Genomic DNA, 16219 nt, shown 5'->3' with positions numbered 1-16219 from the left:
GGCGGGGAATCAGAGGCGGGTAAACAGAGGTGGGGAATCACATATGGGGAATCAGAGGCGGGGAAACAGAGGCAGGGAATCCGATATGGGGAATCAGAGGCGGGGAATCAGAGGTGGGGAATCATAGGCAGGGAATCGGATGTGCGGAATCAGAGATGGGGAATCAGAGGCCGGGAATCAGAGGTGGTGAATCAGAGATGGGGAATCAGAGGCGGTGAATCAGAGGTGCGCAATCAGAGGCGGGGAATCAGATATGGGGAATCAGAGGCGGGGAATCAGAGGCGGGGAAACAGAGGCGGGGAATCAGATATGAGGAATCAGAGGTGGGGCATCAGAGGTTGTGAATCACAGATGGGGAATCAGAGGCGGGGAATCAGAGGCAGGGAATCAGACGCGGGGAATCAGAGCCAGGGATTCAGAGCTGGGGAATCAGAGGCGGGGAATCAGAGTTGGGGAATCAGAGGAGGGGAATCAGATATGGGGAAACAGAGGCCGGGAATCAGAGGCAGGGAAACAGAGGAGGGGAATCAGATATGGGGAATCAGAGGTGGGGAATTAGAGGTTGCGAATCAGAGGTGGGGAATCAGAGGCGGGGAATCAGAGGAAGGGAATCGGATGTGCGGAATCAGAGATGGGGAATCAGAGGTGGGGATTCAGAGGTGGTGAATCAGAGGCTGGGAATCAGAGGCAGGGAATCAGACGCAGGGAATCAGAGGCGGGGAATCATAGCTGGCGAATTAGAGGAGGGGAATCAGAGTTGGGGAATCAGGGGCAGGGAATCAGTGGCAGGGAATCAGACGTGGGGAATCAGAGGCAGGTAATCAGACACGGGGAATCAGAGGCGGGGAATCAGAGATGGGGAATCAGAGGCGGGGAATCAGAGGCAGGGAATCGGATGCCGGAAATCAGAGGCGGGAAATCAGAGCTGGGGAATCAGAGGCGGGGAATCAGAGGCGGGGAAACAGAGGTGGGGAATCAGATATGGGGAATCAGAGGTGGGGAATCAGGGGCAGGGAATCAGTGGCAGGGAATCAGACGTGGGGAATCAGAGGCGGGGAATCAGAGGCAGGTAATCAGACACGGGGAATCAGAGGCGGGGAATCAGAGATGGGGAATCAGAGGCAGGGAATCAGAGGCAGGGAATCGGATGCCGGAAATCAGAGGCGGGAAATCAGAGCTGGGGAATCAGAGGCGGGGAATCAGAGTTGGGGAATCAGAGGAGGCGAATAAGATATGGGGAAATAGAGGCGGGGAATCAGATATGGGGAATCAGAGGTGGGGAATCAGATATGGGGAATCAGAGGCTGGGAATCAGAGGGGGGGAAACAGAGGCGGGGAATAAGATATGGGGAATCAGAGGTGGGGAATCAGGGGCGGGTAATCAGTGGCAGGGAATCAGAGGCGGGGAATCAGAGGCGGGGATTCAGAGGCAGGGAATCAGATATGGGGAATCAGAGGCGGGGAATCAGAGTTGGGGAATCAGAGGCAGGGAATCAGATATGGGGAATCAGAGGCGGGGAATCAGAGGCGGGGAAACAGAGGCGGGGAATCAGATATGGGGAATCAGAGGTGGGGAATCAGGGGCAGGGAATCAGTGGCAGGGAATCAGAGGCGGGGAATCAGAGGCGGGGAATCAGAGGCAGGGAATCAGACACGGGGAATCAGAGGCGGGGAATCAGAGATGGGGAATCAGAGGCGGGGAATCAGAGGCAGGGAATCGGACGCCGGGAATCAGAGGTGGGGAATCAGAGCTGGGGAATCAGAGGCGGGGAATCAGAGTTGGGGAATCAGAGGCGGGGAATCAGATATGGGGAAATAGAGGCGGGGAATCAGATATGGGGAATCAGAGGTGTGGAATCAGAGGTTGGGAATCAGAGGCAGGGAATCAGAGGCGGGGAAACAGAGGCGGGGAATCAGATATGGGGAATCAGAGGTGGCGAATCAAAGGCGGTGAAACAGAGATGGGGAATCAGGGCAGGGAATCAGAGGCAGGGAATCAGAGCTGGGGAAACAGAGGCGGGGAATCAGATATGGGGAATCAGAGGTGGGGAATCAGGGGCGGGGAATCAGTGGCAGGGAATCAGAGCTGGGGAATCAGAGGTGGGGAATCAGAGCTGGGGAAACATAGGCGGGGAATCAGATATGGGGAATCAGAGGTGGGGAATCAGGGGCGGGGAATCAGTGGCAGGGAATCAGAGGCCGGGAATAAAAGGCGGGGAATCAGAGCTGGGGAATCAGAGGCGGGGAATCAGAGTTGGGGAATCAGAGGAGGGGAATCAGATATGGGGAAACAGAGGCCGGGATTCAGAGGCAGGGAAACAGAGGCGGGGAATCAGATATGGGGAATCAGAGGTGGGGAATTAGAGGTTGCGAATCAGAGGCGGGGAATCAGAGGCGGGGAATCAGAGGCAGGGAATCGGATGTGCGGAATCGGAGATGGGGAATCAGAGGTGGGGATTCAGAGGTGGTGAATCAGAGAAGGGGAATCAGAGGCTGGGAATCAGAGGCAGGGAATCAGACGCAGGGAATCAGAGGCGGGGAATCATAGCTGGCGAATTAGAGGAGGGGAATCAGAGTTGGGGAATAAGAGGCGGGGAATCAGATATGGGGAAACTGAGGCGGGGAATCAGAGGCGGGGAAACAGAGGTGGTGAATCAGAGAAGGGGAATCAGAGGCTGGGAATCAGAGGCAGGGAATCAGACGCAGGGAATCAGAGGCGGGGAATCATAGCTGGCGAATTAGAGGAGGGGAATCAGAGTTGGGGAATAAGAGGCGGGGAATCAGATATGGGGAAACTGAGGCGGGGAATCAGAGGCGGGGAAACAGAGGCGGGGAATCAGATATGGGGAATCAGAGGTGGGGAATCAGGGGCAGGGAATCAGTGGCAGGGAATCAGACGCGGGGAATCAGAGGCGGGGTATCAGAGGCAGGGAATCAGACACGGGGAATCAGAGGCGGGGAATCAGAGATGGGGAATCAGAGGCGGGGAATCAGAGGCAGGGAATCGGATGCCGGAAATCAGAGGCGGGAAATCAGAGCTGGGGAATCAGAGGCGGGGAATTAGAGTTGGGGAATCAGAGGCGGCGAATAAGATATGGGGAAATAGAGGCGGGGAATCAGATATGGGGAATCAGAGGCGGGGAATCAGATATGGGGAATCAGACGCTGGGAATCAGAGGGGGGAAACAGAGGCGGGGAATAAGATATGGGGAATCAGAGGTGGGGAATCAGGGGCGGGTAATCAGTGGCAGGGAATCAGAGGCGGGGAATCAGAGGCGGGGATTCAGAGGCAGGGAATCAGACACGGGGAATCAGAGGTGGGGAATCAGAGATGGGGAATCAGAGGCGGGGAATCAGAGGCAGGGAATCCGATATGGGGAATCAGAGGCGGGGAAACAGAGGCGGGGAATCAGATATGGGGAATCAGAGGTTGCGAATCAAAGGCGGTGAAACAGAGATGGGGAATCAGGGCAGGGAATCAGAGGCAGGGAATCAGAGCTAAGGGAAACAGAGGCGGGGAATCAGATATGGGGAATCAGAGGTGGGGAATCAGGGGCGGGGATTCAGTGGCAGGGAATCAGAGCTGGGGAATCAGAGGTGGGGAATCAGAGCTGGGGAAACAGAGGCGGGGAATCAGATATGGGGAATCAGAGGTGGGGAATCAGGGGCGGGGAATCAGTGGCAGGGAATCAGAGGCCGGGAATAAAAGGCGGGGAATCAGAGCTGGGGAATCAGAGGCGGGGAATCAGATATGAGGAATCAGAGGTGGGGCATCAGAGGTTGTGAATCACAGATGGGGAATCAGAGGCGGGGAATCAGAGGCAGGGAATCAGACGCGGGGAATCAGAGCCAGGGATTCAGAGCTGGGGAATCAGAGGCGGGGAATCAGAGTTGGGGAATCAGAGGAGGGGAATCAGATATGGGGAAACAGAGGCCGGGAATCAGAGGCAGTGAAACAGAGGAGGGGAATCAGATATGGGGAATCAGAGGTGGGGAATTAGAGGTTGCGAATCAGAGGTGGGGAATCAGAGGCGGGGAATCAGAGGAAGGGAATCGGATGTGCGGAATCAGAGATGGGGAATCAGAGGTGGGGATTCAGAGGTGGTGAATCAGAGAAGGGGAATCAGAGGCTGGGAATCAGAGGCAGGGAATCAGACGCAGGGAATCAGAGGCGGGGAATCATAGCTGGCGAATTAGAGGAGGGGAATCAGAGTTGGGGAATCAGGGGCAGGGAATCAGTGGCAGGGAATCAGACGTGGGGAATCAGAGGCAGATAATCAGACACGGGGAATCAGAGGCGGGGAATCAGAGATGGGGAATCAGAGGCGGGGAATCAGAGGCAGGGAATCGGTTGCCGGAAATCAGAGGCGGGAAATCAGAGCTGGGGAATCAGAGGCGGGGAATCAGAGGCGGGGAAACAGAGGTGGGGAATCAGATATGGGGAATCAGAGGTGGGGAATCAGGGGCAGGGAATCAGTGGCAGGGAATCAGACGTGGGGAATCAGAGGCGGGGAATCAGAGGCAGGTAATCAGACACGGGGAATCAGAGGCGGGGAATCAGAGATGGGGAATCAGAGGCAGGGAATCAGAGGCAGGGAATCGGATGCCGGAAATCAGAGGCGGGAAATCAGAGCTGGGGAATCAGAGGCGGGGAATCAGAGTTGGGGAATCAGAGGAGGCGAATAAGATATGGGGAAATAGAGGCGGGGAATCAGATATGGGGAATCAGAGGCGGGGAATCAGATATGGGGAATCAGAGGCTGGGAATCAGAGGGGGGGAAACAGAGGCGGGGAATAAGATATGGGGAATCAGAGGTGGGGAATCAGGGGCGGGTAATCAGTGGCAGGGAATCAGAGGCGGGGAATCAGAGGCGGGGATTCAGAGGCAGGGAATCAGATATGGGGAATCAGAGGCGGGGAATCAGAGGCGGGGAAACAGAGGCAGGGAATCAGATATGGGGAATCAGAGGCTGGGAATCAGAGGGGGGGAAACAGAGGCGGGGAATAAAATATGGGGAATCAGAGGTGGGGAATCAGGGGCGGGTAATCAGTGGCAGGGAATCAGAGGCGGGGAATCAGAGGCGGGGATTCAGAGGCAGGGAATCAGATATGGGGAATCATAGGCGGGGAATCAGAGTTGGGGAATCAGAGGCAGGGAATCAGATATGGGGAATCAGAGGCGGGGAATCAGAGGCGGGGAAACAGAGGCGGGGAATCAGATATGGGGAATCAGAGGTGGGGAATCAGGGGCAGGGAATCAGTGGCAGGGAATCAGAGGCGGGGAATCAGAGGCGGGGAATCAGAGGCAGGGAATCAGACACGGGGAATCAGAGGCGGGGAATCAGAGATGGGGAATCAGAGGCGGGGAATCAGAGGCAGGGAATCAGACGCCGGGAATCAGAGGTGGGGAATCAGAGCTGGGGAATCAGAGGCGGGGAATCAGAGTTGGGGAATCAGAGGCGGGGAATCAGATATGGGGAAATAGAGGCGGGGAATCAGATATGGGGAATCAGAGGTGTGGAATCAGAGGTTGGGAATCAGAGGCAGGGAATCAGAGGCGGGGAAACAGAGGCGGGGAATCAGATATGGGGAATCAGAGGTGGCGAATCAAAGGCGGTGAAACAGAGATGGGGAATCAGGGCAGGGAATCAGAGGCAGGGAATCAGAGCTGGGGAAACAGAGGCGGGGAATCAGATATGGGGAATCAGAGGTGGGGAATCAGGGGCGGGGAATCAGTGGCAGGGAATCAGAGCTGGGGAATCAGAGGTGGGGAATCAGAGCTGGGGAAACATAGGCGGGGAATCAGATATGGGGAATCAGAGGTGGGGAATCAGGGGCGGGGAATCAGTGGCAGGGAATCAGAGGCCGGGAATAAAAGGCGGGGAATCAGAGCTGGGGAAACAGAGGCGGGGAATCAGAGTTGGGGAATCAGAGGAGGGGAATCAGATATGGGGAAACAGAGGCCGGGATTCAGAGGCAGGGAAACAGAGGCGGGGAATCAGATATGGGGAATCAGAGGTGGGGAATTAGAGGTTGCGAATCAGAGGCGGGGAATCAGAGGCGGGGAATCAGAGGCAGGGAATCGGATGTGCGGAATCAGAGATGGGGAATCAGAGGTGGGGATTCAGAGGTGGTGAATCAGAGAAGGGGAATCAGAGGCTGGGAATCAGAGGCAGGGAATCAGACGCAGGGAATCAGAGGCGGGGAATCATAGCTGGCGAATTAGAGGAGGGGAATCAGAGTTGGGGAATCAGAGGCGGGGAATCAGATATGGGGAAATTGAGGCGGGGAATCAGAGGCGGGGAAACAGAGGCGGGGAATCAGATATGGGGAATCAGAGGTGGGGAATCAGGGGCAGGGAATCTGTGGCAGGGAATCAGACGCGGGGAATCAGAGGCGGGGTATCAGAGGCAGGGAATCAGACACGGGGAATCAGAGGCGGGGAATCAGAGATGGGGAATCAGAGGCGGGGAATCAGAGGCAGGGAATCGGATGCCGGAAATCAGAGGCGGGAAATCAGAGCTGGGGAATCAGAGGCGGGGAATCAGAGCTGGGGAAACAGAGGCGGGGAATCAGATATGGGGAATCAGAGGTGGGGAATCAGGGGCGGGGAATCAGTGGCAGGGAATCAAAGGCCGGGAATAAAAGGCGGGGAATCAGAGCTGGGGAATCAGAGGCGGGGAATCAGAGTTGGGGAATCAGAGGATGGGAATCAGATATGGGGAAACAGAGGCCGGGAATCAGAGGCAGGGAAACAGAGGCGGGGAATCAGATATGGGGAATCAGAGGTGGGGAATCAGGGGCGGGGAATCAGTGGCAGGGAATCAGAGGCCGGGAATAAAAGGCGGGGAATCAGAGCTGGGGAATCAGAGGCGGGGAATCAGAGTTGGGGAATCAGAGGATGGGAATCAGATATGGGGAAACAGAGGCCGGGAATCAGAGGCAGGGAAACAGAGGCGGGGAATCAGATATGGGGAATCAGAGGTGGGGAATTAGAGGTTGCGAATCAGAGGCGGGGAATCAGAGGCGGGGAATCAGAGGCAGGGAATCGGATGTGCGGAATCAGAGATGGGGAATCAGAGGTGGGGATTCAGAGGTGGTGAATCAGAGAAGGGGAATCAGAGGCTGGGAATCAGAGGCAGGGAATCAGACGCAGGGAATGAGAGGCGGGGAATCATAGCTGGCGAATTAGAGGAGGGGAATCAGAGTTGGGGAATCAGAGGCGGGGAATCAGATATGGGGAAACAGAGGCGGGGAATCAGAGGCGGGGAATCAGAGGCGGGGAATCAGATATGGGGAATCAGAGGTGGGGAATCAGGGGCAGGGAATCAGTGGCAGGGAATCAGACGCGGGGAATCAGAGGCGGGGAATCAGAGGCAGGTAATCAGACACGGGGAATCAGAGGCGGGGAATCAGAGATGGGGAATCAGAGGCGGGGAATCAGAGGCAGGGAATCAGATGCCGGAAATCAGAGGCGGGAAATCAGAGCTGGGGAATCAGAGGCGGGGAATCAGAGTTGGGGAATCAGAGGCAGCGAATAAGATATGGGGAAATAGAGGCGGGGAATCAGATATGGGGAATCAGAGGCGGGGAATCAGATATGGGGAATCAGAGGCTGGGAATCAGAGGGGGGGAAACAGAGGCGGGGAATAAGATAATGGGAATCAGAGGTGGGGAATCAGGGGCGGGTAATCAGTGGCAGGGAATCAGAGGCGGGGAATCAGAGGCGGGGATTCAGAGGCAGGGAATCAGACACGGGGAATCAGAGGTGGGGGAATCAGAGATGGGGAATCAGAGGCGGGAAATCAGAGGCAGGGAATCAGACGCGGGGAATCAGAGGCGGGGAATCAGATATGGGGAATCAGAGGTGGCGAATCAAAGGCGGTGAAACAGAGATGGGGAATCAGGGCAGGGAATCAGAGGCAGGGAATCAGAGCTGGGGAAACAGAGGCGGGGAATCAGATATGGGGAATCAGAGGTGGGGAATCAGGGGCGGGGAATCAGTGGCAGGGAATCAGAGCTGGGGAATCAGAGGTGGGGAATCAGAGCTGGGGAAACATAGGCGGGGAATCAGATATGGGGAATCAGAGGTGGGGAATCAGGGGCGGGGAATCAGTGGCAGGGAATCAGAGGCCGGGAATAAAAGGCGGGGAATCAGAGCTGGGGAATCAGAGGCGGGGAATCAGAGTTGGGGAATCAGAGGAGGGGAATCAGATATGGGGAAACAGAGGCCGGGATTCAGAGGCAGGGAAACAGAGGCGGGGAATCAGATATGGGGAATCAGAGGTGGGGAATTAGAGGTTGCGAATCAGAGGCGGGGAATCAGAGGCGGGGAATCAGAGGCAGGGAATCGGATGTGCGGAATCGGAGATGGGGAATCAGAGGTGGGGATTCAGAGGTGGTGAATCAGAGAAGGGGAATCAGAGGCTGGGAATCAGAGGCAGGGAATCAGACGCAGGGAATCAGAGGCGGGGAATCATAGCTGGCGAATTAGAGGAGGGGAATCAGAGTTGGGGAATAAGAGGCGGGGAATCAGATATGGGGAAACTGAGGCGGGGAATCAGAGGCGGGGAAGCAGAGGTGGTGAATCAGAGAAGGGGAATCAGAGGCTGGGAATCAGAGGCAGGGAATCAGACGCAGGGAATCAGAGGCGGGGAATCATAGCTGGCGAATTAGAGGAGGGGAATCAGAGTTGGGGAATAAGAGGCGGGGAATCAGATATGGGGAAACTGAGGCGGGGAATCAGAGGCGGGGAAACAGAGGCGGGGAATCAGATATGGGGAATCAGAGGTGGGGAATCAGGGGCAGGGAATCAGTGGCAGGGAATCAGACGCGGGGAATCAGAGGCGGGGTATCAGAGGCAGGGAATCAGACACGGGGAATCAGAGGCGGGGAATCAGAGATGGGGAATCAGAGGCGGGGAATCAGAGGCAGGGAATCGGATGCCGGAAATCAGAGGCGGGAAATCAGAGCTGGGGAATCAGAGGCGGGGAATTAGAGTTGGGGAATCAGAGGCGGCGAATAAGATATGGGGAAATAGAGGCGGGGAATCAGATATGGGGAATCAGAGGCGGGGAATCAGATATGGGGAATCAGACGCTGGGAATCAGAGGGGGGAAACAGAGGCGGGGAATAAGATATGGGGAATCAGAGGTGGGGAATCAGGGGCGGGTAATCAGTGGCAGGGAATCAGAGGCGGGGAATCAGAGGCGGGGATTCAGAGGCAGGGAATCAGACACGGGGAATCAGAGGTGGGGAATCAGAGATGGGGAATCAGAGGCGGGGAATCAGAGGCAGGGAATCCGATATGGGGAATCAGAGGCGGGGAAACAGAGGCGGGGAATCAGATATGGGGAATCAGAGGTTGCGAATCAAAGGCGGTGAAACAGAGATGGGGAATCAGGGCAGGGAATCAGAGGCAGGGAATCAGAGCTAAGGGAAACAGAGGCGGGGAATCAGATATGGGGAATCAGAGGTGGGGAATCAGGGGCGGGGATTCAGTGGCAGGGAATCAGAGCTGGGGAATCAGAGGTGGGGAATCAGAGCTGGGGAAACAGAGGCGGGGAATCAGATATGGGGAATCAGAGGTGGGGAATCAGGGGCGGGGAATCAGTGGCAGGGAATCAGAGGCCGGGAATAAAAGGCGGGGAATCAGAGCTGGGGAATCAGAGGCGGGGAATCAGATATGAGGAATCAGAGGTGGGGCATCAGAGGTTGTGAATCACAGATGGGGAATCAGAGGCGGGGAATCAGAGGCAGGGAATCAGACGCGGGGAATCAGAGCCAGGGATTCAGAGCTGGGGAATCAGAGGCGGGGAATCAGAGTTGGGGAATCAGAGGAGGGGAATCAGATATGGGGAAACAGAGGCCGGGAATCAGAGGCAGTGAAACAGAGGAGGGGAATCAGATATGGGGAATCAGAGGTGGGGAATTAGAGGTTGCGAATCAGAGGTGGGGAATCAGAGGCGGGGAATCAGAGGAAGGGAATCGGATGTGCGGAATCAGAGATGGGGAATCAGAGGTGGGGATTCAGAGGTGGTGAATCAGAGAAGGGGAATCAGAGGCTGGGAATCAGAGGCAGGGAATCAGACGCAGGGAATCAGAGGCGGGGAATCATAGCTGGCGAATTAGAGGAGGGGAATCAGAGTTGGGGAATCAGGGGCAGGGAATCAGTGGCAGGGAATCAGACGTGGGGAATCAGAGGCAGATAATCAGACACGGGGAATCAGAGGCGGGGAATCAGAGATGGGGAATCAGAGGCGGGGAATCAGAGGCAGGGAATCGGTTGCCGGAAATCAGAGGCGGGAAATCAGAGCTGGGGAATCAGAGGCGGGGAATCAGAGGCGGGGAAACAGAGGTGGGGAATCAGATATGGGGAATCAGAGGTGGGGAATCAGGGGCAGGGAATCAGTGGCAGGGAATCAGACGTGGGGAATCAGAGGCGGGGAATCAGAGGCAGGTAATCAGACACGGGGAATCAGAGGCGGGGAATCAGAGATGGGGAATCAGAGGCAGGGAATCAGAGGCAGGGAATCGGATGCCGGAAATCAGAGGCGGGAAATCAGAGCTGGGGAATCAGAGGCGGGGAATCAGAGTTGGGGAATCAGAGGAGGCGAATAAGATATGGGGAAATAGAGGCGGGGAATCAGATATGGGGAATCAGAGGCGGGGAATCAGATATGGGGAATCAGAGGCTGGGAATCAGAGGGGGGGAAACAGAGGCGGGGAATAAGATATGGGGAATCAGAGGTGGGGAATCAGGGGCGGGTAATCAGTGGCAGGGAATCAGAGGCGGGGAATCAGAGGCGGGGATTCAGAGGCAGGGAATCAGATATGGGGAATCAGAGGCGGGGAATCAGAGGCGGGGAAACAGAGGCAGGGAATCAGATATGGGGAATCAGAGGCTGGGAATCAGAGGGGGGGAAACAGAGGCGGGGAATAAAATATGGGGAATCAGAGGTGGGGAATCAGGGGCGGGTAATCAGTGGCAGGGAATCAGAGGCGGGGAATCAGAGGCGGGGATTCAGAGGCAGGGAATCAGATATGGGGAATCATAGGCGGGGAATCAGAGTTGGGGAATCAGAGGCAGGGAATCAGATATGGGGAATCAGAGGCGGGGAATCAGAGGCGGGGAAACAGAGGCGGGGAATCAGATATGGGGAATCAGAGGTGGGGAATCAGGGGCAGGGAATCAGTGGCAGGGAATCAGAGGCGGGGAATCAGAGGCGGGGAATCAGAGGCAGGGAATCAGACACGGGGAATCAGAGGCGGGGAATCAGAGATGGGGAATCAGAGGCGGGGAATCAGAGGCAGGGAATCAGACGCCGGGAATCAGAGGTGGGGAATCAGAGCTGGGGAATCAGAGGCGGGGAATCAGAGTTGGGGAATCAGAGGCGGGGAATCAGATATGGGGAAATAGAGGCGGGGAATCAGATATGGGGAATCAGAGGTGTGGAATCAGAGGTTGGGAATCAGAGGCAGGGAATCAGAGGCGGGGAAACAGAGGCGGGGAATCAGATATGGGGAATCAGAGGTGGCGAATCAAAGGCGGTGAAACAGAGATGGGGAATCAGGGCAGGGAATCAGAGGCAGGGAATCAGAGCTGGGGAAACAGAGGCGGGGAATCAGATATGGGGAATCAGAGGTGGGGAATCAGGGGCGGGGAATCAGTGGCAGGGAATCAGAGCTGGGGAATCAGAGGTGGGGAATCAGAGCTGGGGAAACATAGGCGGGGAATCAGATATGGGGAATCAGAGGTGGGGAATCAGGGGCGGGGAATCAGTGGCAGGGAATCAGAGGCCGGGAATAAAAGGCGGGGAATCAGAGCTGGGGAATCAGAGGCGGGGAATCAGAGTTGGGGAATCAGAGGAGGGGAATCAGATATGGGGAAACAGAGGCCGGGATTCAGAGGCAGGGAAACAGAGGCGGGGAATCAGATATGGGGAATCAGAGGTGGGGAATTAGAGGTTGCGAATCAGAGGCGGGGAATCAGAGGCGGGGAATCAGAGGCAGGGAATCGGATGTGCGGAATCAGAGATGGGGAATCAGAGGTGGGGATTCAGAGGTGGTGAATCAGAGAAGGGGAATCAGAGGCTGGGAATCAGAGGCAGGGAATCAGACGCAGGGAATCAGAGGCGGGGAATCATAGCTGGCGAATTAGAGGAGGGGAATCAGAGTTGGGGAATCAGAGGCGGGGAATCAGATATGGGGAAATTGAGGCGGGGAATCAGAGGCGGGGAAACAGAGGCGGGGAATCAGATATGGGGAATCAGAGGTGGGGAATCAGGGGCAGGGAATCTGTGGCAGGGAATCAGACGCGGGGAATCAGAGGCGGGGTATCAGAGGCAGGGAATCAGACACGGGGAATCAGAGGCGGGGAATCAGAGATGGGGAATCAGAGGCGGGGAATCAGAGGCAGGGAATCGGATGCCGGAAATCAGAGGCGGGAAATCAGAGCTGGGGAATCAGAGGCGGGGAATCAGAGTTGGGGAATCAGAGGCGGCGAATAAGATATGGGGAAATAGAGGCGGGGAATCAGATATGGGGAATCAGAGGCGGGGAATCAGATATGGGGAATCAGACGCTGGGAATCAGAGGGGGGAAACAGAGGCGGGGAATAAGATATGGGGAATCAGAGGTGGGGAATCAGGGGCGGGTAATCAGTGGCAGGGAATCAGAGGCGGAGAATCAGAGGCGGGGATTCAGAGGCAGGGAATCAGACACGGGGAATCAGAGGTGGGGAATCAGAGATGGGGAATCAGAGGCGGGGAATCAGAGGCAGGGAATCCGATATGGGGAATCAGAGGCGGGGAAACAGAGGCGGGGAATCAGATATGGGGAATCAGAGGTTGCGAATCAAAGGCGGTGAAACAGAGATGGGGAATCAGGGCAGGGAATCAGAGGCAGGGAATCAGAGCTAAGGGAAACAGAGGCGGGGAATCAGATATGGGGAATCAGAGGTGGGGAATCAGGGGCGGGGATTCAGTGGCAGGGAATCAGAGCTGGGGAATCAGAGGTGGGGAATCAGAGCTGGGGAAACAGAGGCGGGGAATCAGATATGGGGAATCAGAGGTGGGGAATCAGGGGCGGGGAATCAGTGGCAGGGAATCAAAGGCCGGGAATAAAAGGCGGGGAATCAGAGCTGGGGAATCAGAGGCGGGGAATCAGAGTTGGGGAATCAGAGGATGGGAATCAGATATGGGGAAACAGAGGCCGGGAATCAGAGGCAGGGAAACAGAGGCGGGGAATCAGATATGGGGAATCAGAGGTGGGGAATCAGGGGCGGGGAATCAGTGGCAGGGAATCAGAGGCCGGGAATAAAAGGCGGGGAATCAGAGCTGGGGAATCAGAGGCGGGGAATCAGAGTTGGGGAATCAGAGGATGGGAATCAGATATGGGGAAACAGAGGCCGGGAATCAGAGGCAGGGAAACAGAGGCGGGGAATCAGATATGGGGAATCAGAGGTGGGGAATTAGAGGTTGCGAATCAGAGGCGGGGAATCAGAGGCGGGGAATCAGAGGCAGGGAATCGGATGTGCGGAATCAGAGATGGGGAATCAGAGGTGGGGATTCAGAGGTGGTGAATCAGAGAAGGGGAATCAGAGGCTGGGAATCAGAGGCAGGGAATCAGACGCAGGGAATGAGAGGCGGGGAATCATAGCTGGCGAATTAGAGGAGGGGAATCAGAGTTGGGGAATCAGAGGCGGGGAATCAGATATGGGGAAACAGAGGCGGGGAATCAGAGGCGGGGAATCAGAGGCGGGGAATCAGATATGGGGAATCAGAGGTGGGGAATCAGGGGCAGGGAATCAGTGGCAGGGAATCAGACGCGGGGAATCAGAGGCGGGGAATCAGAGGCAGGTAATCAGACACGGGGAATCAGAGGCGGGGAATCAGAGATGGGGAATCAGAGGCGGGGAATCAGAGGCAGGGAATCGGATGCCGGAAATCAGAGGCGGGAAATCAGAGCTGGGGAATCAGAGGCGGGGAATCAGAGTTGGGGAATCAGAGGCAGCGAATAAGATATGGGGAAATAGAGGCGGGGAATCAGATATGGGGAATCAGAGGCGGGGAATCAGATATGGGGAATCAGAGGCTGGGAATCAGAGGGGGGGAAACAGAGGCGGGGAATAAGATAATGGGAATCAGAGGTGGGGAATCAGGGGCGGGTAATCAGTGGCAGGGAATCAGAGGCGGGGAATCAGAGGCGGGGATTCAGAGGCAGGGAATCAGACACGGGGAATCAGAGGTGGGGGAATCAGAGATGGGGAATCAGAGGCGGGAAATCAGAGGCAGGGAATCAGACGCGGGGAATCAGAGGCGGGGAATCAGAGCTGGGGAATCAGAGGTGGGGAATCAGAGTCTGGGAATCAGAGGCAGGGAATCGGATGTGCGGAATCAGAGATGGGGAATCAGAGGCGGTGAATCAGAGATGGGGAATCAGAGGCGGGGAATCAGAGGCAGGAAATCAGACACGGGGATTCAGAGGCTGGGAATCAGACGGGGGGAATCAAAGGCGGGGAATCAGAGCTGGTGAATCAGAGGCAGGGAATCAGAGTTGGGGATTCAGAGGCAGAGAATCAGACATGGGGAAACAGAGGCGGGGAATCAGAGGCGGGCAAACAGAGGCGGGGAATTAGATATGGGGAATCAGAGATGGGGAATCAGAGGTGGTGAATCAGAGATGGGGAATCACAGGCGGGGAATCAGAGGCAGGGAATAGAACGCGGGGAATCAGAGGCAGGGAATCAGAGCTGGGGAATCAGAGGCGGGGAATCAGATATGGGGAAACAGAGGCGGGGAATCAGAGGCGGGGAAACAGAGGCGGGGAATCAGACATGGGGAATCGGATGCGGAGAATCAGAGGTGGGGATTCAGAGCTGGGGAATCAGAGGCGGGGAATCAGAGTTGGGGCATCAGAGGTGGGGAATTAGATATGGGGAAACAGAGGCGTGGAATTAGAGGCCGGGAATCAGAGGCCGGGAATCAGATGCTGGGAATAAGAGGCCGGGAATCAGAGGTGGGGAATCAGAGTCCGGGAATCAGAGATGGGGATTCAGAGGCGGGGAATGAGATATGGAGAATCAGAGGCGGGGAATCAGCGGCGGGGAAACAGAGGTGGGGAATCAGATATGGGGAATCAGAGGTGGCGAATCAAAGGCGGTGAATCAGAGATGGGGAAACAGAGGCGGGGAATCAGAGGCGGGTAAACAGAGGTGGGGAATCACATATGGGGAATCAGAGGCGGGGAAACAGAGGCAGGGAATCCGATATGGGGAATCAGAGGCTGGGAATCAGAGGTGGGGAATCATAGGCAGGGAATCGGATGTGCGGAATCAGAGATGGGGAATCAGAGGCCGGGAATCAGAGGTGGTGAATCAGAGATGGGGAATCAGAGGCGGTGAATCAGAGGTGCGCAATCAGAGGCGGGGAATCAGATATGGGGAATCAGAGGCGGGGAATCAGAGGCGGGGAAACAGAGGTGGGGAATCAGATATGGGGAATCAGAGGTGGGGCATCAGAGGTTGTGAATCACAGATGGGGAATCAGAGCCGGGGATTCAGAGCTGGGGAATCAGAGGCGGGGAATCAGAGTTGGGGAATCAGAGGACGGGAATCAGATATGGGGAAACAGAGGCCGGGAATCAGAGGCAGGGAAACAGAGGCGGGGAATCAGATATGGGTAATCAGAGGTGGGGAATTAGAGGTTGCGAATCAGAGTCGGGGAATCAGATATGGGGAATCAGAGGTGGGGAATTAGAGGTTGCGAATCAGAGGCGGGGAATCAGAGGCGGGGAATCAGAGGCAGGGAATCGGATGTGCGGAATCAGAGATGGGGAATCAGAGGTGGGGATTCAGAGGTGGTGAATCAGAGAAGGGGAATCAGAGGCTGGGAATCAGAGGCAGGGAATCAGACGCAGGGAATCAGAGGCGGGGAATCATAGCTGGCGAATTAGAGGAGGGGAATCAGAGTTGGGGAATCAGAGGCGGGGAATCAGATATGGGGAAACAGAGGCGGGGAATCAGAGGCGGGGAATCAGAGGAGGGGAATCAGATATGGGGAATCAGAGGTGGGGAATCAGGGGCAGGGAATCAGTGGCAGGGAATCAGACGCGGGGAATCAGAGGCGGGGAATCAGAGGCAGGTAATCAGACACGGGGAATCAGAGGCGGGGAATCAGAGATGGGGAATCAGAGGCGGGGAATCAGAGGCAGGGAATCG

This window comes from Narcine bancroftii, chromosome 3 (assembly GCF_036971445.1).
Source record: "Narcine bancroftii isolate sNarBan1 chromosome 3, sNarBan1.hap1, whole genome shotgun sequence".
Classification (NCBI taxonomy): domain Eukaryota; kingdom Metazoa; phylum Chordata; class Chondrichthyes; order Torpediniformes; family Narcinidae; genus Narcine; species Narcine bancroftii.
This window is presented reverse-complemented; position numbering follows the sequence as displayed.